This window comes from Schistocerca gregaria, chromosome 5 (genome assembly GCF_023897955.1).
Source record: "Schistocerca gregaria isolate iqSchGreg1 chromosome 5, iqSchGreg1.2, whole genome shotgun sequence".
In the NCBI taxonomy this organism is placed as follows: domain Eukaryota; kingdom Metazoa; phylum Arthropoda; class Insecta; order Orthoptera; family Acrididae; genus Schistocerca; species Schistocerca gregaria.
In genome coordinates this window covers 596,355,374-596,379,597 of record NC_064924.1, presented here as the reverse complement: position 1 = coordinate 596,379,597, position 24,224 = coordinate 596,355,374, and positions in this window count along the sequence as shown.

Genomic DNA, 24,224 nt, shown 5'->3' with positions numbered 1-24,224 from the left:
ACGACGGGCCATAGCGTTCAAAGGGTGTCAGGGTTGAAGGTGGTGCTGTGGCAGGGGGGGGGGGCGGAGGGGAGGGGTTAGTAGCAACAAAGGATCGCCGAGCGCTGTGCTCGGTAGGCCGTGGAGACCCTTCCCACCCGACCCCAAATGTCACAGGCGTGAACCTCCGGAGCGATCGTCGCAGAATGTCGCCACGCAAGTTTCACCCGCAGTGCCGGATAATACACAACAGCCGAGATACCGGGACCACAACCGAAACAGCCGAACTTCCTGAAGGCGTCTCACAGTAAACTTTCTACCAAGTGAACAGTATAACAACCCATTTTAGTTCAATGCTAAACAGCTCGTAATCGGCGCAATGTATAGAATTTTTCCTTAACATTTATGGTCCCTACAAGAGTTTCGGATATTTTCGACCACCCTACCTGTAAAAATGGATTTAGTGATTGTGTTACAAAAGAATAACCAGAGGACGCATCCGGTTGGAAAGTGAGTTCATAATAGACTATTTTCCTTTGTTACAGATATGGTAAGATTAGGTTGTTACTGTGAATGATTACACAAAAAAAAGTTTTCGGCCACTATTCTCTCAAAATAGGTGTTACTTTTATGCAAATACTAGTTTAAAAAATGGTTCAAATGGCTCTGAGCACTATGGGACTTAATGGCTGAGGTCATCAGTCCCCTAGAACTTATAACTACTTAAACGTAACTAACCTAAGAACATCACGCACATCCATGCCTGAGGCAGGATTCGAACTTGCGACTGTAGTGGTTGCGCGGTTCCAAACTAAAGCGTCTAGAAGCGCTCGGCCACACGGGCCGGCAAATACGTGTTTAACGATCTTTTAAATGTCAGGACATCGGCTCTACTTACTTATATTAAATGAGTGTGAACTGACGTTACTAGTGACTTTGTGTAGCCACAAATGGTTTATCGAAACGTGTTTACAACTTTGAAGTAACAACGGAAAGCATTTATGTGAAACCTGATATTGGAAACCTTCCAAACTATCACTCATTTATGACTTACGCAGAATCGTTTGACAACGAAGTCAGCCTACGTTCCTCTACGCAATAATAACAGAAATGAGGGCGACGTTTCGACTGTTGGGCGTGGCCATGTGATAAGCGCGTGGGAATGTGATACGAAAGGACACGGGTACGTGCACGGATGGGTGCAAGAAATTTCAATTTCCTCTTCATATATGCAAGACGTATTGAGACATTGTTATTCGTTTAAGTTAAGATTGTTCTGCAATATTCGTTATTACTTACATGTAAGAGCGCACTTATTCAGTAATGATTTCGTGATTTCTGTGTGTTTAAAAAACGGAATATGAAATTGCTGTGAGTGAAACAACCGACAGTGACCTTTATGTTTTTTCTTGTCAGAAATCATTCACTATTTCTCCAGAATATGTAGCGATTTCCGAGTATGTGGTTAGACTGGAATCTAAGAGCACAGCTTAGATTACTGGGAATGTAGCTATCAGCAGTCATTTTTATAATCTTGCTTGTCACAAGTATTTATCAGGAATCGAATCCTCGACAACACCAGACAGGGATGAAAGATCTCCGTCGTAATATTTTTAGAGTGTAGCACCATATAAGAAACATTTACATTCATGAGATGCATGTTATAAACTTCGACGAACTGCAGGAGCTCTCGAAAATGCGTTTTTTCAGTTTTGTTTTTAAGATCAAAATCGTTGACGTATTATATAGGGAAGTGGGCTACTTAATCATTTGAATCTCTAGGAGCGAGTTATAACCACATTCTGTTTATCTACTTATTCTTAGAAACTCTCAGAATCAATTTTTCGGGTGTTTTTTAGATGTATTAGTACAATGTGGTACTAAACATTATTCTTAACTCATTTTCCGAAACGTAAGAAAACGTAAGAAATTGTAAAAATTTCTATGCATTTCAGCTGAGAATCATGGAAATGGATATACTGCGCCTGATACTGTTAAGGAGGAGGTAAGAGCGATGAGGACGGTCAAATCAGCTCGATGGAATGCGGTGTCATTCGTTATGTCAACGTAAACGCAACTTTCGGTACTTCGAAGAATAGCGCGCTTTTGTCTGCTAGCCGCTTTGTGTTTGTGGCGCTGTGCTCGCTGCAGTGCGCATGCGCGGATGTGCGGCCGCTTGCTTTTGATTGGCTTGCACGACGCGATTATGCCTGCACGACTGCAATTAACGGGGTTTAAAGGCCGCATAATAGTTCGAGCTGGACGCATCGGAAGTTCCATTTCGGAAATCGTTACGGAATTCAGTATTTCGAGTTCAACAAATTCAAGAGTGTCTGTGAATACCAAATTTCAGTCGTTACCCCTCACCACGGATAACGCAGTAGCTGACAGGCTTCACGTAACGACCGAGAACAATGGCACTTTCATAGGGTTGTCAATGTTGACAGTTAAGGAATATTGGGTGAAATAACCGCAGAAATCAATGTGGGACGTGAACAGAGACGTCAATGAACGAAAGGACAGATCATAACTTGGCGAAAATAAAGGAAGTAAATTTTTCAGTCGAGGGAAGATTTTAAACCAAGGACCTCCCGTTGCGCACCTGCTCACTCTAACCACGGGACCACTGCGACCCTATGGATACACTATCCTTGATATTGCCTATCTAGCTCATGGACTACTCAGTTTGTATAGTTTCCTTATTTTTTCATAGTTCCACACAACTTCGTCCTGTTTTCTCTGTTGATCTGTGTTCAGTTTTTCAATGCCTATCCTCTGGGCCAACATATAACTAAAATTGAGGCGGGGGGCTGTGATGGGGAGGCTCCCTTTGTAAGTATTTTGCCAATAAATCACAGTATTTTGTTCACCATTCTTAAGTAGAGATAAAAACCACATGATTGTGGAGATTCTAGAGCATTATTGTATTTTTAACCGGTTTTTGGTGTGAAACAGAATCATCAGACGTGTCTGTAGAATGTCCACAATGCTGTGCTTTTCATTTATAAATTCCCTACCTTCCGAAAAATTTTTTCGTTCATCGTCGTAATATATGCTCTCTGAAGGGGTGAATGTGCTTCTAGGTTCGAAAATAGGTACGAATAGTCCCTCGTAAGTGGATGGGAAGCCAGATCAAAGTTCGTCACGACTCAGATTAGGAACTTTGTCTTTTGCGAACAAGTACCTAACCGACAAAGCTAACGTGGTATGATTGGTGACCAGCTCCCACCGTTAACTTCCACAAGGAACGGTCTACTGTTTTCAAAGCATAAAGAAATTAGAATTTCAGGCTACATCGACATCAATTTCATTGATTTTTTTAAACTGAGTAAAATTGTGAGACGGCATCCCACACACTACCCCTATTTTTCACACAAAGTTTAAGGCTTGTGAACCTGCCACTATATTTACCCCACATAAGTCGTTTACCTATAAACTACAAAACGAAGCATAGTTTATTGTTAACGTCGTGTATTTGGTATGGTACACTTCGTGTGATGTAGTGAGATTCTATAATTTCATATAATCTAACGAAATGGATTGGACATACATTGTAGTGCTTTGGTTTTCCTATGTATAGTAAGTATACATTTACCAATTCGTTTATAATACTTTCATTTTACTCCCATCTTACATCATATTGACTCAACGAAGATAAAAGACAGCGGACATAGTCTTTGTGAAAAAAGAAAGATAACTAAGAACGGCTCTGTTGTGAAGTGGCAGCCTTCTCTGTGTGAATAGCTGATGCGCATAATTGGCGTCTTCCTGAGTGACACAGCTACTAACTAGTGACATAACTTGAATACCATTCCTTCAGGAAATACGCTTCTGGTTATTTTAGAGTGATTCGGCGCACTTTTCAGATACAGAATCTTCCAATACACTGGATTTCGAAAGGAAGTAGTGTATGTACTTTTGCACTATAAAACTTCTATAACATTACCACTGAAAACAGGACCCCAGCAAAAATTGGGATATACTGTCCGTGTCGCGAAAGTGACGTACATGCAAGAGCGTGAATTGAAATTATTGTGTCTCGGGTTTTTCACAGCGACTATTTTCATCGCTGCAACAAGCTACAATTTTCCAGTTTCTTAAATTAGTTAACCTGTTTTGTGTAAATGACAATTCATGTGCTGGTTACTGAAAAATCTTCTAGCAGAACTTCGGATTTGCATTTAAAAAATGCACTGAAGAGCTAAAGAACCTGGTACACCTGTCTGATATTGTGTAGCGCCCACGCGAGCACTCAGAAGTGCCGCAACACGACGTGGCATGCACTCGACTCATTTATGATGTAGTGCTCGAGGGAACTAAATCCTGGAACGCTACCCATAAGCACGTAACAGTACGAGGACGTGGATATCTCTTATGAACAGCACGTTGCATTTCAGATATGCTCAACAGTATTCATATACGGGAAGGTTGGTGACCAGAGGAAGTGTTTAAACTCAAAAGAATGTTCCTGGAGCTACTGTGTGGCAATTCTGGATGTGTGGGACGTCGCATTGTCCTGCTGGAATTGCCCAAGTCCGTCGGAATGCAAAATGGACATGAATGCATGCAAGCGATGAGACAAGATGCTTTCGTACGTGTCACCTGTCAGAGACGTATCTAGACGTATTAGTGGTCCCCTATCACTACAACTGCAAACGCTCTGCACCATTACAGAGCCTCCACTAGCCTCAACAGTCCCCTGCTGACATGCAGGGTCCATGGATTCATGAGGTTGTCTCCACAGCCATACATATCCATCGGAACGATATACTCGTAATTCGTAACGAGACTCGTCCGACCAGGCAACAAGTTTCCACAAATCAACAGTGCAATGTCGGTGTTGACGGGCGCAGGCGAGTCGTAAAGCAATGTGTCTTGCAGTCACCAAGTGTACACGAATGGGTCTTCAGCTCCGGAAGCCCATATCGATGATGTTTCGTTGAATGGTTCGCACACTGACTCTCGTTGATGGCCCAGCATTGAAATCTGCTGCAATCTGCGGAAGGGTTGCACTTCTGTCACGTTCGAAGATTTTCTTCGGTAGTCGTTGGACCTGTTCTTGCAGGATCTTTTCCCGGCTGCTGCAATGTCGGAGATTTGACGTTTTACCGGACTGCTGATATTCACGGTACACTCCTGAAATGTTCGTGAATAAAAATCCCTACTTCGTCGCTACCTCGGAGATAGTGCATTCCATCGCTCGACTCTAACACCACGTTCAAACTCACTTAATTCTTAAAAAACCTGCCATAGTAGCAGCAGTAACCGAGCCATCAACTGCGCCAGACACTTGTTGTCCTATATACGCGTTGCCGACCGCAGCGTCATATTCTGCCTGTTTACATAGCTCAGTATTTGAATACGTATGCCTGTACCAGTTTCTTTGACGCTTTAGCGTAGTTAGCAGAAAAGGTCACATCTAATTACGTTGGCTGCAAGCTACAAACATCATAATAGATTTTTAATAAAAATGTATTTTAGCGTTCCACGGGTGGTAGTGCATTCAGTAGCCTTCAGTACATTCAGCGCTGACGTAATTTGTCAAACCCACTGGGCACCATATACCTGAAAATGGCTACGCAGCCGAAACTGTAAAGAAGTGAAAAAGAAAAAAAATTTGAGGATATTTTAAACGAAACTCTTATAGCTAGTGCGGTAAATTATCTTCTTGTGAACAGTTGTGGTTGTACACATTATGGACGACTATCTTCAGGCAAACGATAACAGTGCCTATTCCAACTGATTTCTTTTAAACCAATTACTTCTGTAGCTTTATATTCTTAGCACTCTTATTGGCTGTACACGCCAATACTAAAACCTAATCACTATAGACCTAAGGGGTACTAAAACCTCAGCTTCCCGCTAATGACAAGCTAATATTCTGCCGGGCTCTTGGACTAAATCCGTCTGGGTGATGTCCAAACAATTATGAACAAGAAGCACTGAAATCTAACAAACGTTAAGGAATTTTTTATGGCCAGATGTTTAATCCTGCCTATAATATTTAACAGTAAATTATTTAAGGTTCCGTTTTTCCTAGTTACCATTTATATTTTCTATTGACAAAGGCTTCTAGTAGACAGTCCAACATTATGATATAATTTCGACTCACAATACATCCATCATCAATTTATCATCAGAATATATTACAGCGGCTGGCGTAATTTGCTTAATCAGGTTCAAATGGCTCTGAGCACTATGGGACTTAACATCTATGGTCATCAGTCTCCTAGAACTTAGAACTACTTAAACCTAACTCACCTAAGGACATCACACAACACCCAGCCATCACGAGGCAGAGAAAATCCCTGACCCCGCCGGGAATCGAACCCGGGAACCCGGGCGTGGGAAGCGAGAACGCTACCGCACGACCACGAGATGCGGGCACATAATCAGGTATAACTCTAATTACGAGTATTTGTTATTCAAGTGCGCTGCCTGCAGATTATTAAATACATACTTTGAAATAATGATTGTTCTTTCCGTTAATTTACTTAAGCATTAAGTCTGTTGCCAACGGCCTTGACGTTGTGGTGAGCCCGATTTCCGTCGGATTACCGAAGTTAGGGGCTGCCGTGCTGGGATAGCACTTGGATGAGTGACCATCTGGTCTGCTGAGCGCGGTTGGCAAGCGGGGTGCATTCAGCCCTTGCGAGGCAAACTGCCTAGTTGGTTCATAAAAAGCGGCTCCGGTCTCGTAAATTTACATACGGCCGGGAGAGCGGTGTGCTGACCACATGTCCCTCCATATCGGCGTCCAGTGCCGCCTGTGTGCAGAGGAAGACACGGCGGCTGGTCGGTACCGTTAGGCCTCCATGCCTGTTCGGGAGGAATTTGATTTTTAATAAGGCTGTTGAATAGACAAGAGAAATAAGCGAAATACCGTTTTGTTATAGACTTGGTGTGCGTCAAGGAACGCGACACTCGAGAATGAGACACTTTTATCCAGTCTGTGAAAGGCGAACGCGTCTAACGGACACCAGTCCCATCACTCCTTCGTTTACTTTCCGCCTGCTTTCCAATTACCATCGATAATACTTCGTAACCTGTAGATCGACCCAATTCGACTAAGTTTATTCCCAAAGTAATCTTCCCTCACTATCACATCTTCCGTCCTAAAGTCAGTGGATTTTAGGTGAAAAGACACTACTAGAATTAGCAGGAAGATTTTGTTAACGGGATAGTCTAGATTACGCTTTCATGTAACTGTTAATACCGGCTAAATCCGAATTACTCTGCTTTCTGATTTAAAAGTAAAATGAAGAAAACCCGTTATACCACTGGTGTAAGCTGGTACGCCACTGGGAGTGCAGTAACAAAGCGAATCAGCTGACCTCTGTAGTAGCAACCGTCGCCTTATTTTACTTTTACATCTGGCTGTTATCAAATTCTCTCAAAACCGGCAACAAAAGTGAAATAAAAACGTCATGCAGACCGTTGTGTTTATGAATAATAAAACATTATCATTGGTACCTAATGCTGCACACTGTCCCTTTCGCTCAGCCCCCTTGACTTAGAAGGAATGTTACCAGCACTTAGGTCTTCTGTAGGATGGTGTACTTAAATTAATTACAGCATGGCACTGAATAACGATACATTACATTCTATTACGGTCCCCTCCTCTTGAGTTGTTCTCAGAGCATCTTTGTGAGCTTACTGAAATACTGATGAGCCCAAAAATGTTTTATGATGATCCTTTCGAAGTGACTATGTTGCCTGATCGTTCGTAATACTGAAGTTGAGCGGAGAGATTTTGGCGAAACGTGCCCACTGCATGATGCAAAAGGCTATAAACTCTGTGATACAATCCTCTACTTCTTGTCTGTGGACTACACTAACGGTTCTGGAGGGTGACGGAACACTGCTGTCATTAAATCGGTCTTATCGTACTGTTCTCCACGACCTCATGTAACTTCCATTAGATATTTCCTGAATAAAATTGAAGGCTTGTGAGGCCTTCCACACGGTATCAGATGAACTGTCACAGAAACCTCTCACATCCTATACGTTCGAACGTTCTGAACACGACGCACTACTTTACAAAGACACAGTGGCAATTTCTTAGTTATTGGCTCCTTCATTATGACTGTTATTTTAATTAGAGTAAGATTATCTCTCGGACATCGTAATCGTACTTAAAATATTATATTAGTCCTGGGTGATATAAGAGTTTTAATTGGTTACTGTTTTGACATTTACATATTCATGTTTACTTCAAAAGGACCACCCCAAAATGTATTTTCTTGCAGAGCTTCGTAAGATATGACGTGAGAAAGAAAACTAAATTTGTTTCTATTTTACAAAACCAACTTACTCCCATCTGAAAAAGGTTTCATTTTCTGCATACAATTTAATAATGTTTGAATATGTTAGGCAGTCTACCTGAAAATATAGTAGTAGTCCATTTGTATCAGACTTATAGAAATTACATCTCCTATTTCCTAACGAAAAATTTCGTGTTTATTTTGCGACCAGGTGTAATGATAAGTTTGTTTCATTTGACAGGTTTCGCCAGCCACCAGTTAATGAAGAGTAATTTCTTTGCCTAATCCTTTATATCCCAGTATATTTTTCCAGTCCAGAATTTTCTCCGTCACCACAAACAAATAAAATGATATACGCGACGTACACGGAATAGGCAAAATAATGTGAACACCTCAACTTATTTGGGAACGGTTTATTAATAAGGGGTTGGATCCCCATTTGCCGTAATAAAGCTGCGATTCTTCTTGGAATATTGGCATATAGCGATTGTATAGTCTCCAGTGAAACGCTATGCCACTCTTCAATCGGAATCTCTTCTATCTGCCGTGTGACGAGGGAGGCGGAAATCTGCTCCGACGTCTGCGCTCCAATACTCCCCACAAGCGTTCGATAAAGTCCGGGGACTGTGATGGTCAGCCAAAACGCTGCAGTTCATATCCATGCTCCTCATATGTCGATTGTACTGTCCTGGCTGTGTGAATGGGTGCATTATCGTCCCGAAACCTAGTATCATTGTTGGGGAATAACATTTGAACCATGAGGGTGCACATCATCACCTAAAATGTTCATAATCGTTGGCTATAACACGGCCTTCGAGAGTAATGATGGGACCAGCGGAATACCATGATATGGCTGCACACACCATCAAACTTCCACCTCCATGCTTAACCGTTGTAATCAAGCAATCTGGGCTTTAGACTTCTTTTGGCGTTCTCCAGACGTAAACACGGCCTGATGTTAGAAATAACGGAAACGTTGAGTCGTCGGAACAAATGACGTGTTTCAATTGATCAGCAGTCCAGGATTTATGCTCCTGAAACCATGTTTTACACTTCTTATCTTTGGTTATCATCACTAATGGTTTCGGTGTAGCAGGTCTCCATGGATATTCGCTTTACAGAGCTCTCGGTGGACGATGATACGTGGTCTCGAAGATGGCTAGTGAGTTCTATAGTAATTTAGCCGCCTTAGTTTTGTGTTGTTTTGACACAGTTCGTGTTAACGTACGACGAGCTCTGTCATTTAGGTTTGAATTGTGTCCAATATTACGTTGACGAGATGATGACTTTCCATGTTTTGTGCAGGCTGTCATGACTGTTGAAACAGTGGCTCTTGAAAGATTCAGTATGTTAGCTGTCTTGGTTACTGATGCTCAAATTAATAGGGCCCCCACAATCTCCCCTCTTTGGCACTATGCTAGGTCTTTCATTGCACGTCGACCTCGGCCTCTGAGTGTAAATTTGAAGTGTGCACTAATCGTAAACAGCCTGCACTGATGCCTAGTCCGTAATGAACATACACAGTCCAGTGCCTTATTTGCGTTGTTGGCCGTCAAACACAACCATCCCATTACTACCATGTTGACATTACTTTGCCAATTCCCGGTACATTTACTCTACATTTTACAATATCTACATTATCACGAAAGCACTGAAAATTATTGCGAAACTCGGTTTGGATTCTAGGCACCAGCGGTAAGTTGGAACTGAGTACCACATGATCTCCTTATCAGATTTGTGTCCAGCGTGAGAGCTCGTTGCAGAGTATCCATTGTCGTCCTTGGTGATTACACGCCATATTACGAACGATGTCTCGCTTGTTGTAATGCCGTGGGACAATCATGAACCGCAGTGGCTTCAGTGCAATTATTTTCTTTGAATAAAAGAGTCATTTCTGCACTTCTCAAAGTACATTTATATCAGTTACCTTCTGCGTAATCCTGTAACAATTTGGTACACGTTTCACCGAGCGATGTCAACAACGACACATGATGCGAATGTTGTTTTCGCCAGCTTTTGAAAATGAGTGAATACTTCCATCAGCACTGGAGACATACATCGGACGCTGGATGAAGCGGCAACAGGAGACACACTTTAGCTTTCACCGATGTATGAACCATAGTTAAATCGTCATACAAGCGTTAAAATCATTAGCACAAACATATTGTGGGAGCGTCGATGCTCGAACCCTGGACTCGAGATTGAAGAGATGAAGGCAGGACCCACGTCGCCGCTTTTTGTCGGGAGGCCGAGTAAGTTCAGTAGTGTCAAGGAACAGTACAGTGTGATACAGTGGTATTCGGAAGCAATACAAAAAATACTGACAGATTTCCAGGATAACTTTGAACTTATTACGAAATTGGAAGTATTATATCTCCAAGGTAGCGAAAAATGGACGATCAGACTCAGGAGAAGAAAAAAACCACACTGATATACTGTTTTCAGATGAGCTGATGCACATACATGGGGTTGGTGAATAACTTATATCTGCGATGCATTAGCATACCGGTCGCGGAAAATAACCATCAATAACAAAATGTTTATTAGAACACTAAAGAAACAACCTAAGAGAAGAGTATAGAAACAAATGGGAGACTCAGTGCTAACGAACGAAAACAATGAAAATAAAGTCTTACTTTCTCTGACTGTCGACGATTACGATACCATTGCCACCAAAGTTCAAGGTCTTATTAAGAGATTATAGAAAAACAAATGTCTTCTATAATCGCTTAAAAGTAACTGAAGATTCGCGATACATGCGTAATTGAGAATGCAGTAGTATTGATCACCAAATATTAGCCAGAAATAAATTTGACGAAAGACATGTACAACCTAAGGAAACAAATGACTGAAAATGTAGTAAATAAGATTTAGTAGCCATGTGTGGAAGTGAAACATGGACGATAACTAGTTTGGACATGAAGAGAATAGAAGCTTTCGAAATGTGGTGCTAAAGAAGAATGCTGAAGATTAGATGGGTAGATCATATAACTAATGAGGAGGTATTGAATAGGATTGGTCACAAGAGAAGTTTGTGGCACAACTTGACTAGAAGATATCGGTTGGTAGGACATGTTCTGAGGCATCAAGGGATCACAAATTTAGCATTGGAGGGCAGCGTGGAGGGTAAAAATCGTATAGGTTGCAGTAGGTACTGGGAGATGAAGAATCTTGCACAGGATACAGTAGCATGGAGAGCTGCATCAAACCAGCCTCAGGACTGAAAACCACGGCAACAGGTAAACCGTTAAGACATAACACTTTCGATTTTATTTTAGGAAAGTAATGCAGCCCCGTGGGATTATCCGAGCGGTCTGAGCCACTGCAGTCGTGGTTCGTGCGGCTGGTCTACATCTACATCTACATCCATACTCCGCAAGACACCTGACGGTGTGTGGCGGAGGTTCGAGTCCTCCCTTGGGCATGGGTATGTGTGCTTGTCCTTAGGGTAATTTAGGTTATGTAGTGCGTAAACGTACGGGCTGATGACCTTAGAGTTAAGTCTCATAAGATTTACCACACATCTGAACATCATCATCAAAGTAAGGCAACCGATATGAATAAATGAATTGGTTTATAGTTGTTAGCCCTCAGAATACACCAAACATTTACTTAGTGTAATGAAACATGTAAAAACTACTGTTATATTATTATAACTTTTAGAATGTGGTTCAGCAGGGCTATACACTCCTGGAAATGGAAAAGAAAAACATTGACACCGGTGTGTCAGACCCACCATACTTGCTCCGGACACTGCGAGAGGGCTGTACAAGCAATGATCACACGCTCGGCACAGCGGACACACCAGGAACCGCGGTGTTGCCCGCGAATGGCGCTAGCTGCGCAGCATTTGTGCACCGCCGCCGTCAGTGTCAGCCAGTTTGCCGTGTGCATACGGAGCTCCATCACAGTCTTTAACACTGGTAGCATGCCGCGACAGCGTGGACGTGAACCGTATGTGCAGTTGACGGACTTTATGCGAGGGCGTATAGTGGGCATGCGAGAGGCCGGATGGACATACCGCCGAATTGCTCAACACGTGGGACGTGCGGTCTCCACAGTACATCGATGTTGTCGCCAGTAGTCGGCGGAAGGTGCACGTGCCCGTCGACCTGGGACCGGACCGCAGCGACGCACGGATGCACGCCAAGACCGTAGGATCCTACGCAGTGCCGTAGGGGACCGCACCGCCACTTCCCAGCAAATTAGGGACACTGTTGCTCCTGGGGTATCGGCGAGGACCATTCGCAACCGTCTCCATGAAGCTGGGCTACGGTCCCGCACACCGTTAGGCCGTCTTCCGCTCACGCCCCAACATCGTGCAGCCCGCCTCCAGTGGTGTCGCGACAGGCGTGAATGGAGGGACGAATGGAGACGTGTCGTCTTCAGCGATGAGAGTCGCTTCTGCCTTGGTGCCAATGATGGTCGTATGCGTGTTTGGCGCCGTGCAGGTGAGCGCCACCATCAGGACTGCATACGACCGAGGCACACAGGGCCAACACCCGGCATCATGGTGTGGGGAGCCATCTCCTACACTGGCCGTACACCTCTGGTGATCGTCGAGGGGACACTGAATAGTGCACAGTACATCCAAACCGTCATCGAACCCATCGTTCTACCATTCATAGACCGGCAAGGGAACTTGCTGTTCCAACAGGACAATGCACGTCCGCATGTATCCCGTGCCACCCAACGTGCTCTAGAAGGTGTAAGTCAACTACCCTGGCCAGCAAGATCTCCGGACCTGTCCCCCATTGAGCATGTTTGGGACTGGATGAAGCGTCGTCTCACGCGGTCTGCACGTCCAGCACGAACGCTGGTCCAACTGAGGCGCCAGGTGGAAATGGCATGGCAAGCCGTTCCACAGGACTACATCCAGCATCTCTACGATCGTCTCCATGGGAGAATAGCAGCCTGCATTGCTGCGAAAGGTGGATATACACTGTACTAGTGCCGACATTGTGCATGCTCTGTTGCCTGTGTCTATGTGCCTGTGGTTCTGTCAGTGTCATCATGTGATGTATCTGACCCCAGGAATGTGTCAATAAAGTTTCCCCTTCCTGGGACAATGAATTCACGGTGTTCTTATTTCAATCTCCAGGAGTGTATATTAAAAGCACAAATTTAGTTGTTTATTTACATAAATAGCACTGGAAGTATGTTTACAAATCTGTCACTTAAGCAGTAAATCTTCCACCATTTGCTGAGTGTTGAAACACAAATGTCGTGAGCGTGACGTACATTTTGGCGCCGGCGGCGGAAGAAATTTTAGCGTGTGCTCGTCAACAAGAGCCGCTGATCACCGCCATCTGCGGGCCTACGATGTGGTGCCTGATGAGGACGGCAGCGGGCAGACATCCGCAACCGCTGCTCGCCCATTCCTCCCGGCACACTGCTGCGCGCTGTATCACTTGACGAGCATTTTGCAGGCACGCCTTTTCGCGAGCCGCGAGTAACCCCCCTGTCGTCCGTTAGCCACGAATGCTCAGTTTGCAGCGCGTCTCGGTGCCCCATCTGCATAACGTTTCCACTTTGCGCGTTTCCACGTCAGCTCTCGTAATGACGACTTGGCAGTGCTGTATTCTCGCGCTGTGGTGTGAGGAACGTAGAGCGGGAAAACGAGGGGGTGAGAGAGATAGGGTGAGAGGGAAAGAGAGAGAGAGAGAGAGAGAAAGAAAGAAAGAGAGAGAGAGAGAGAGAGAGAGAGAAAAACCTCGCGTGCTTTCTCCGGGCCGGGGAGGCTCCCGTGCATTTCACTGATTGCGAGCAATCTTCCGATTTCTCTTCCTCCAACTCCTGCGCCTTCTCCTCCATCCATCCCTTTACTTTCCCTCCTTCCACCCTGTCGTTCCTCCTGCACAGATGGAATTCTGATTCCGGGGGCTGCTTTCGGAGAGTGCGGTGTCCTTTCGGAAAAACGGCAGCGTCAGTGTGAATAGATGGCGCTCAATCAGAATATCGCCTCTGCCGCTGCATTCAGTCAAGTCCCCCTACACCCTCCCCTCCCTCCCACTCGTTTCCTATGAGGCTCTGGGACTCCTTCTTTGCACCAAATGTCAATTTTGACGCTGCATCTCTTTCTGCGTCTCGCTTCGTTCAAGTGGCGATCTCATCAGTGAATTCTTTCTACGTGGATGCCGTACGCTGATCACAAAAGTGCACGAAATTTATCTGCGGATTGCTGTTCAAGCATCTCTATGTATTTACAAAACGTTAATAACAAATTAAATACAAGAACGTAGCCTAATCGTAACTGAACAACATGTAGGTTAGCAATCAGGTGTTGCAATAATTGTTTCAGTTCTCTTACTTTCCGCTGATTTCTATTAATAACATAAGTAAAGGAGGAAAAGAGTTACTTATAATACATTTATTGATATAATAATACAGAGTACATAAGGCTTCACCTCCGATTTATGCGGAGTAAAGGTCTCCCAGACAGACGAAAGTCTAGCGAACCCAAACTAAGCTTGAGGATGGCGATGCGAGAAGGGTTCAATTCATTCCTTAGTAAAATTTCGCCAAGTCATGTGACTACAAATTTTAGGTCTTTTTGGTTTGTGTAAAATCAGTAAGCGGATAAGAGCCGTTTATTCCAGGGTTGGGCACGGCGTTCCAAACCGCACACGAACTGAAGTACAGGCCGGCTGGTGCCCGAATTTGGCCTATGTTGGTCTTGCTTTGTCCTTCTCGGTAATGTCCGGAAGAGCGCGACGTTTCACTCAGTACTGCGGTGCAGCATTTTTCGGTCGGGACGACTCTTTTCAGTTACACAGAATCGCGGTGTCAGCACCGTTTATCCTTCGGTATTTGGTCGAGGTATGAAGGAATTTCGCAGGCCCAGTGGCTGTTAGCGCAAAAAGAGGTTTTCTACTACTCTGTCGCCACAATCATTTGAATATGAACGGGAATGACCGAAGGCAGAGACGAAAATTCTCAGTTTACTATGAAAGTGCATTTCACAACACAATACGGAGAGAATTTAAATATGTTGTTGGAGGTGAAAGAGCAAAGAATTACATCTACATCTACATCTACATGACTACTCAGCAATTCACATTTATGTGCTTGGCAGAGGGTTCATCGATTCACAATCATACTATCTACCATTCCTCTCCCTAACAGCGCGCGGGAAAAACGAAAACCAAAACCTTTCTGTTCGAGCTCTGATTTCTCTTATTTTATTTTGATGATCATTCCTAGCTATGTAGGTTGGGCTCAACAAAATATTTTCTCATTCGGAAGAGCTAGTTGGTCACTGAAATTTCCTAAAAAGATCTCGGCGCAACGAAAAACGTCTTTGTTGTAATGACATCCATCCCAATTCGCGTATCATATCTGCCACACTCTCTCCCCTGTTACGTGATAATACAAAACGAGCTGCCCTTTTTTGCACCCTTTCGATGTCCTCCGTCAATCCCACCTGTTAAGGATCCCACACCGCGCATCAATATTCTAACAGAGGACGAACGAGTGTAGTGTAAGCTGTCTCCTTAGTGGACTTGTTGCATCTTCTAAGTGTCCTGCCAATGGAACGCAACCTTTGGCTCGCATTCCCCACAATGTGGTCTTTCCAACTGAAGTTGTTCATAATTTTAACACCCAGGTACTTAGTTGAATTGATAGCCTTGAGAAATGTACTATTTATCGAGTAATAGAATTCCAACGGATTTCTTTTGGAACTCGTGTGAATCACCTCATACTTTTCGTTATTTAGCGTCAACTGCTACCTGCCACACCATACAGCAATCTTTTCTAAATCGCTTTGCAACTGATACTGGTCTTCGGATGACCTTACTAGACGGTAAATTACAGCATCATCTGCGAACGACCTAAGAGAACTGCTCAGATTGTCACCCAGGTCATTTATATAGATCAGGAACAGCAGAGGTCCCAGGACGCTTCCCTGGGGAACACCTGATAACACTTCAGTTTTACTCGATGATTTGCCGTCTATTACTACGAACTGCGACCTTCCTGACAGGAAATCACGAATCCAGTCGCACAACTGAGACGATACCCCATAGGCCCGCTGCTTCTTTAGAAGTCGCTTGTGAGGAACGGTGTCAAAAGCTTTCCGGAAAGCTAGAAATACGGAATCAGCTTGAGATCCCCTGTCGATAGCTGCCATTACTTCGTGCGAATAAAAAGCTAGCTGCATTGCACAAGAGCGATGTTTTCTAAAACCATGCTGATTACGTATCAATACATCGTTCCCTTCGAGGTGATTCATAATTTTTGAATACAGTATATGCTCCAAAACCCTACTACAAACCGACGTCAATGATATAGGCCTGTAGTTAGATGGATTCGTAAACACTGGTGCGACCTGCGCAATTTTCCAACCTGTAGGTACAGATCTATCGGTGAGCGAGCGGTTGTATATGAGTGCTAAGTAGGGAGCTATTGTATCAGCGTAATCTCAAAGGAACCTAATCGGTATACAATCTGGATTTAAAGACTTGCCCGTATCAAGCGATTTGAGTTGCTTCGCAACCCCTAAGGTATCTACTTCTAAGATACTCATGCTAGCAGCTGTTCGTATTTCAAATTCGTCTTCCCTGGTGACGGAATTTCGGAAAACTGTGTTCAATAACTCATCTTTAACGGCACAGTCGTCGGTAACAGTACCATCGGCACTGCGCAGGGAAGGTATTGACTGCGTCTTGCCGCTTGTGTACTTTACATACGACGAGAATTTTTTCGGATTTTCTACCAAATTTCTATCAAATTACGACAATCGACAGATGGTATTCATTGTTCGTACGCTATGAAGTACTTTCTGCAAAATTTTTAGACATGCAGCTCATGAAAAATGTTTTATGAACTCACATGCTTTATTCCACTGTCGGCTGCAACAGCTCTCGATGTGACTGAGCGAAGAGTATGGAGATATTATATTACAGTGCGAAGTACGATCGTAAAAGCATGGGGCATGCCCGGAAACCAATTTCGATTAAAATCTCAAAGAGTGAAGAAACGAAAAATTAGTACATCCGGAGTGGATTGTAGACATCGAATAGTAAGTGGAATTCACTGCACATTGCCCACAGTAAGATATTGCTTCATGAGTAAAAGTTTATTTATTATCTGGTGCGGATGCATTTACGAAGATTATTGGATAGTAATTCGGAGAAATTCTAACAGAAAACACAGACCAGTTCTCGAAAATTACTGGCGTTAAAGAAAACGTGAGGTTTGAAGAATTCATTGAGGTCTTGGAAGAATTACAGTGATAGTTTTCTAAAAGTTTTCAAGACCCTGCCAGTCTGACATGTGTTTTCGTGCTGATTTCGAGTCTGTTTGCCCATTCCGCTGAAAGTGGTGCTGCGCGTTTGAAGATGGAACTTAATCAGCTGCAATGTAATTTTCGTTTTAAAGACCTATTATACTAGAACTGACATGTGATTACATTTTCACGCAGTTTGGGTGCATAGGTCATGAGAAATCATTACCCAGAACAACCACCTATGGCCCTAATAACAGCCTTGATACGCCTGGGAATTAGGTCAAACAGAGCTTGGATGGCTGTACAGGTACAGCTGCCCATGCAGCTTCAACACGATACCACAGTTCATCAAGAGTAGTGACTAGCGTATTGTGACGCGCCAGTTACTCGGAAACCACTGATCAGACGTTTTCAGTTGGTGAGAGATCTGGAGAATGTGCTGGTCAGGGCAGCAGTCGAACATTTTCTGTATCCGGAAAGGCCCTTACAGGACCTGCAACATGCGGTCGTGCATAATCCTACTGAAATATAGGGTTTCGCAGGGATCGAATGAAGGGTAGAGCCACAGGTCGTAGAACATCTCAAATGTAACGTCCACTGTTCAGAGTACCCTCAATGCGAACAAGAATTGACCGAGACGTGTAACCCATGGACCCCATACCATCACGCCAGGTGATACGCCAGTATGGCGATGACGAATACACGCTTCCAATGTGCGTTCACCAGGATGTCGCCAAACACGGATGTGACCATCATGATGCTGTAAACAGAACCTGGATTCATCTGAAAAAATGACTTTTAGCCATTCGTGCACCCAGGTTCGGCGTTGAGTTCACCATCGCAGGCGCTCTTGTCTGTGATGCAGCGTCAAGGGTAACCGCAGCCACGGTCTCCAAGTTGGTAGTCCATGCTGGTGCAAACGTCGTTGAACTGTTCGTACAGATGGTTCTTGTCGTGCAAACGTCCCCATCTGTTGACTCAGGGATCGAGACTTGGCTGCACGATCCGTTACAGCCACGCGGATAAGATGCTTGTCATTTCGACTGCTAGTGATACGAGGCCGTTGAGTTCCAGCATGGCGTTCCATATTACTCTCCTGAACCCACCGATTCCATACACTGCTAACTGTCATTGGATCTCGACCAACGCGAGCAGCAATGTCGCGAGACGATAAACCGTAATCGCGATAGGCCACAATCCTCCTTACACGAGGCATCACAATACCGTTTCACGAGGCAACACCGGTCAACTGCTGTTTGTGTATGAGAAATAGGTTGGAAACTTTCCTCACGTAAGCAAGTTGTAGATGTCGCCACCGGCGCCAACATTGTGTGAATGCTCTGAAAACCTTATCATTTACAGATTACAACATCTTATTTTGTCGGTAAAGTTTCACATCTGCAGCACGTCTTCTTCCGGGTGTAGCAATTTTAAGGGCCAGTAGTGTATTGTGTCTTCAGTGTGCCAAACGTTATTAGATAATACTGGCCATTGGTTTCGTTTCTGACGTATGTTGTTGGGATAGGTGGAAAATGAAACCGAGTTGTAAGTAGTGCAACCAAATTGCCATTTAAATATGGCGAATTCGCAGTTGTCCCTCAACCTCCTCATCGAGCTGAGACCGTGTAGCATGGCAGGGTGCAGCAGTATTAGCACTACCGCTCATTAAACAGGGCACGGCTCACAGGCCGAATTGTTGCCTCCACCCCCCAGCCACCCTTCCCACCCCCCCGCCAGCAAGATTTAGTCAATCGAACGTAGAACCCAAATATATGATGACAGTGACGACCGAAATATTGTTTCCTGTCCTTCAGCCATCAAGACGGGATTTTTCGATGCTCATAAATCGGTTTCTGTTAGTGATAAAAACTAAGTCTTTGAAACAGAAGCCGGGCTAGGTACCATTTATATACCCAACAGAGGGATCGTCTTTGTGTCACTGTCCTACAACACAGGGTCAGAGTAGACATATTACACATTTCCCATTGTTTAGCAAATGGAGCGAATCGGATGGTTCGTTTTGAATTTGATGTAGTCTACGGTAAGCTTGATGGTCTTACGGAGACACGATTAGCTAATGGGCGATTCCTCAGAAAATCTCACAAAAGCAGATTTTTTGATATGTTCTGGCCATCACAAGGGGACAAAAATGTAGCCGAGAGGGCGGCTACGCATAGAAAATAACTGAAATTTTTACAATACACGCCTTCGATACCGATCTCAAACAGACTCGAAGACTTTCTTGATCCCTTCAATCTTTTCCAAGATGGAGAGGTTCGGAGAGACCCTACTTCTACAGGTAAAATCTGGTATGAGGCAAAATCAAAATAATAAATGACTGCAGCAAATTGCTAAACTTGTAACGGTATACTCTCTAGGCATTTCCCTAGAAACGCAATCTCCTCTGATCCAAAAATCGTTCGCCCGTTACAAAGAAACACATCCTAAACTGGTTTTTTGGCTTCCAATACGAAGCGACGTATTCAGAGACGGCAGTGTACAACAAATGGTTGTAATTTTAGCTTGTATTCCGAAGATACCGATCTCGAACAACCAAAAATCTTCTTTATACCTTTATCTGAGATACAGAGGTTCAAAGTTATCTTACTTGTACACTTAAAAAACACACGTGAAATTCGGTGTGAGGCGAAAATGTAATTTATGAATCGACGTTAAGTCGGAGAAGTATGCTGTAAAGTGTCTCCGTGATTCTCTGTGTACCCCATTTTGTACTACTAAGCACACGCAAAATGTTTTTGGACACAAATTTCTGTCTTCAGTGTAAAATTAGTTTCGCGTTATTTCAATTTCACATAAATCAACTACCCAAATCCTACTGACCATTACATTTCTTTTCACATGCGTTTCATGCCATATTGCAGCAGGGAAAAGGAGGGAACTAGAGAAAAAAATGTTTCAATCTGAGCACAAAAAATTTGAATATGGTCCTATATATTAAAAGATTCCGAAAAGTTGGGTACCGGTTGCGTCATTGTACTTTCCTCAGTATCTATAAACATTTTTCAAAAATCTACATGAGAACATATTCGCGCTGTTTTATACTAAGAGAGTAGACCGTCACAGTGGCAAGGAGACAGAAAAGTAATAAATTCAGGCAGACAGTGGACAGTGATTGCGTTACTTAAAGAGCGTAGGAGGAAATGACAGTGTACTAGAAAGGGAGGGACACAATGCTAGTGGAACACAGCTGACACTAACATAACAGCGCTAGGAAAAGAGTGAAGAAGAAAGCGTCAGCGGTGGGGTGGGGTGGGGTGGTGGTAAAGAGAAAGTGGAAGTGGGTGAGAGCCAATGATAATGAGAGAGCATATGACAATGACGGTGAGGAAGAAAGAAATAGAGTGAGGAGAGGCAACAGCAGTACGAAGGAATATTGCCAGTAAGAGAGAAGAGCAAGAGGAAGACAGTGGCGGCGAGAGCAGACTGTAGCAATAGGAAAGAACGAAGGAGACTATGGCTGTGACGCAGGATACAACTACAGACAGACACAAAGAGATAAAGGCAATGAGTTGGTCTGAATTATTGAGTCAAAAAAGGCAACTGCGTCTTGTTGGGTATTAGTGACACAGCGATGGGCTACTGGGTGTGAGATGAGTTGCTGCAAGGGGAGCTGGCGGAAGTTAGGAAAGCATAATGAGGCAGCCGGTACTCCAAGTTTCACTCGGAGTCTTGTAAACAAATAGGAACAAGATGTGACTTTTCATGCTTCCCCGACGGATCTGTTGCAAATACGCTTCTCGGATCGTATTGTGTAAATCGCACAATATTTCTTCGATGCAAAAACAGGGAAAACAAGAACTTCCGCTTCCTCAAGTGACGCAACGCGTAGCTGAGATTTAGTTCAGAGCGTCCGGCAGCACAGTCATTGCCCACTGCGCACGCACGGATGGCCTTTCTGCGGCTCCCAGCAGGGGGCACCAGGAGCGCCGCCCTCCTCCAACTACGAGCGTCTTCCCGCGCACGCGTATTACCTGCTCCCGGCATGATGAATTCCGGCGCCGCCGCGCTATTATCATCTGTGGCGCCCTGCAGCAGATGGCAGCAGCTACCACCACCTGGTGATGTCGAGCAGTTGCATCGAAGAAATGTTGTGAAATTTGCACAATACGATCCGGCGGCAAACCCGACAAGCGTATTTGCAACAGGAATACATTTGCAAATTTTGTTCTCCTATAGGAGCATATTTCCGCTGGCACTGTGATACATTTCGTCCATTTAACATCACACTAAAGCCCAAATGGTAGATATTAAGACAGATGATCGTGGAATACAAACTCAACTGAATTTCCTCAACAATAGAAGGGCAAATGCAGCAGATAATATACCTATGGGGCTCTGCAGAGATTATGCAAAAGGACTAGCTCCCCATGTAGCATCGTTTTTCTGCACTTCACTGTAACAACGTGGGGTACGTAGCGAATAGAAAATATCTTCGTCATTCTCGCATTCAAGAAGGGTTGTCGGACAATCACGCATTATCATAAACCTATCTCACTGACTACAATTTGTTGTAGAATTATGGAACATGTTTTATGCTCACACATTGTGATGTTTACGTGGAACTAAAATCACCTCTTTTACAGAAATTAATGTGCGTCACGCTCAGGATGCTTATGTTTAAATATTCAGAAAGGGATGACTGTTTTTTCAGCAAGGATCCCGCTAAGAAAGATTATGAGATCATGGAAAGCTCAGATTACTCCGTTCAGCTTTGTGATCAAGTGAGTCATAGACAAAGGTGCTCTGTTGCTGCCCAAACAAAGAAAACGTATGCTAGAGTTTTACGTGACAAACGCTCAAAATTTTTTTCGAAAGCTCTGCTACAAAATACTAACATGCCACACTCCCTACCAAGGGCGGATGTAAAAACGAATGAAGACATTACTTGAGAAACTAGATGTAACGCAATGGGTAATAGACACATCATAGCACACAGCAATAAACGAGAAATTACATAATAACACTAACAAGAAATAAATGAAGGAGACGATATACGTTAAGAATTACATACTCAGTACGTATCTGTTCCGTAGGCTGCAGTAAAGTGTATAGTAAGTGATACAGCATACCAGCAAATTTTTCTCTACTCTCGTTCAATCATTAGACGATTCCTGCAGGAAAGGTCCTGCCTTTCCTCTACATGAGCTGGTACCTCTAAATTCATAGTTTTAGTCATTGTTCTAGAAATCTGTTGGAGGAAGTTACGCGGCTCTTTAGAATTATTGGAACGACAATTGTCGGGAGCGTAGAAGGCGCCTTCACGTAACATTTTGCGCAGGATCGTTTCGAGCGACAAATAAATATAATCCACATAGATCCCGCAATTCTGCTTTAAATATTCTTCTGCTTCATTAGTCCAAAGATCTGAAGATTCCACAACGAGAAACAATGGCCGTGTGGTGGTGAGAAATAGGCCATTTGAGAGCCTGAAACTAACCTATTTGCGTGCTAGATACATAGCACCTACACCTGAAGTTGTGGCCTCATGTGCGTTTTCCTACGACTGCAGAAGCAACCTCGTGGTTATCCCATGTCGCCTGTGCGTCAGTCTGGTGATTCGACTTATTGTATTGCCATTTATGTAAAACATTTGAGAGGTTTCCTCCAATTGGACAACGCTCGCCCGTATACAGGATTGATAACTCAACACGATCTACAAAATACCGACATGTTGCCTTGGCCTACTCTATCACCACATCTGTCTCCGAGCGAGCACACATGCGACAGCATCGGACGAGAGCTTCAGCGTCATCCACAAACAGCTGTATTGACTCACCAAGCGCAACAGGCATAGAACTCCATCCCACGAACTGACATCCGGCACCTGCACAACTAATTGGTTGCCCACTTGCATCAAACACATATGGGCGGTTACACTGGTTGTTAATGTACCAGCATTTCATATCTGCAATGTGATGTGTTGGATACATTACTACCAAGTATTTATGCAGTACCGCAGTACGAACGTTAAGCTTCTCGTAGCCCTAATACGCGACTTCGTTCAAACTCAGTGACGTGTAGACAGTGGCGTCTTTGTCACATGACATTCTTGCCTAACATCAGCTCCCCACGTCCATCCCCAAAGGTTACTAACGCTGACGACTGTTGCAGGGTGCACTTAAAGTAAACCTGATTTGCATCCTCATGCAGAACTGTAAAGTTTGGAAAGTAGGAGACGAGGTACTGACAGAAGTAAAGCTGTGATGTTGTTGTTGTTGGGATGTTTAAGGGGGACTAAACAGCTAAGGTCATCAGTCCCCCAAAGCTGTGATGACGGAGCGTGAATCGTGCTTGGGTAGCTCAGATGGTAGAGTACTTTTCCCCGAAAGGCAAAGGTCCCGAGTACGAATCTCGGTCCGGCACACAGTTTTAATCTGACAGGAAGTTTCATATCAGCGCACTCTCCGCTACAGCGTGAAAATATCATTCTGGAAATGATGATTTGTGTACAAACGCCACTCGGAGTAAAAATATTAGCACAGGACAGAAATTCTTGATGGACCCAAGCAAACCACTCGGAAGAATGGCGAACCACAGCTGCGTCCATACTCCAAAACACAACTTCTGGCATACAGAAGTGGATCAGGGTTAAATTTCTCCTTTCCTTTTTCGGTTTGTGATTGGTGCAAGGGAGGAAGGTTTGTTGGCAAGAATCCGTGTGAGCAAGAATCTCAATGATTTTTCCTCCATGACCTTTTCGTGAGATAAAGGCAGCATGAGTAGAAGTAATG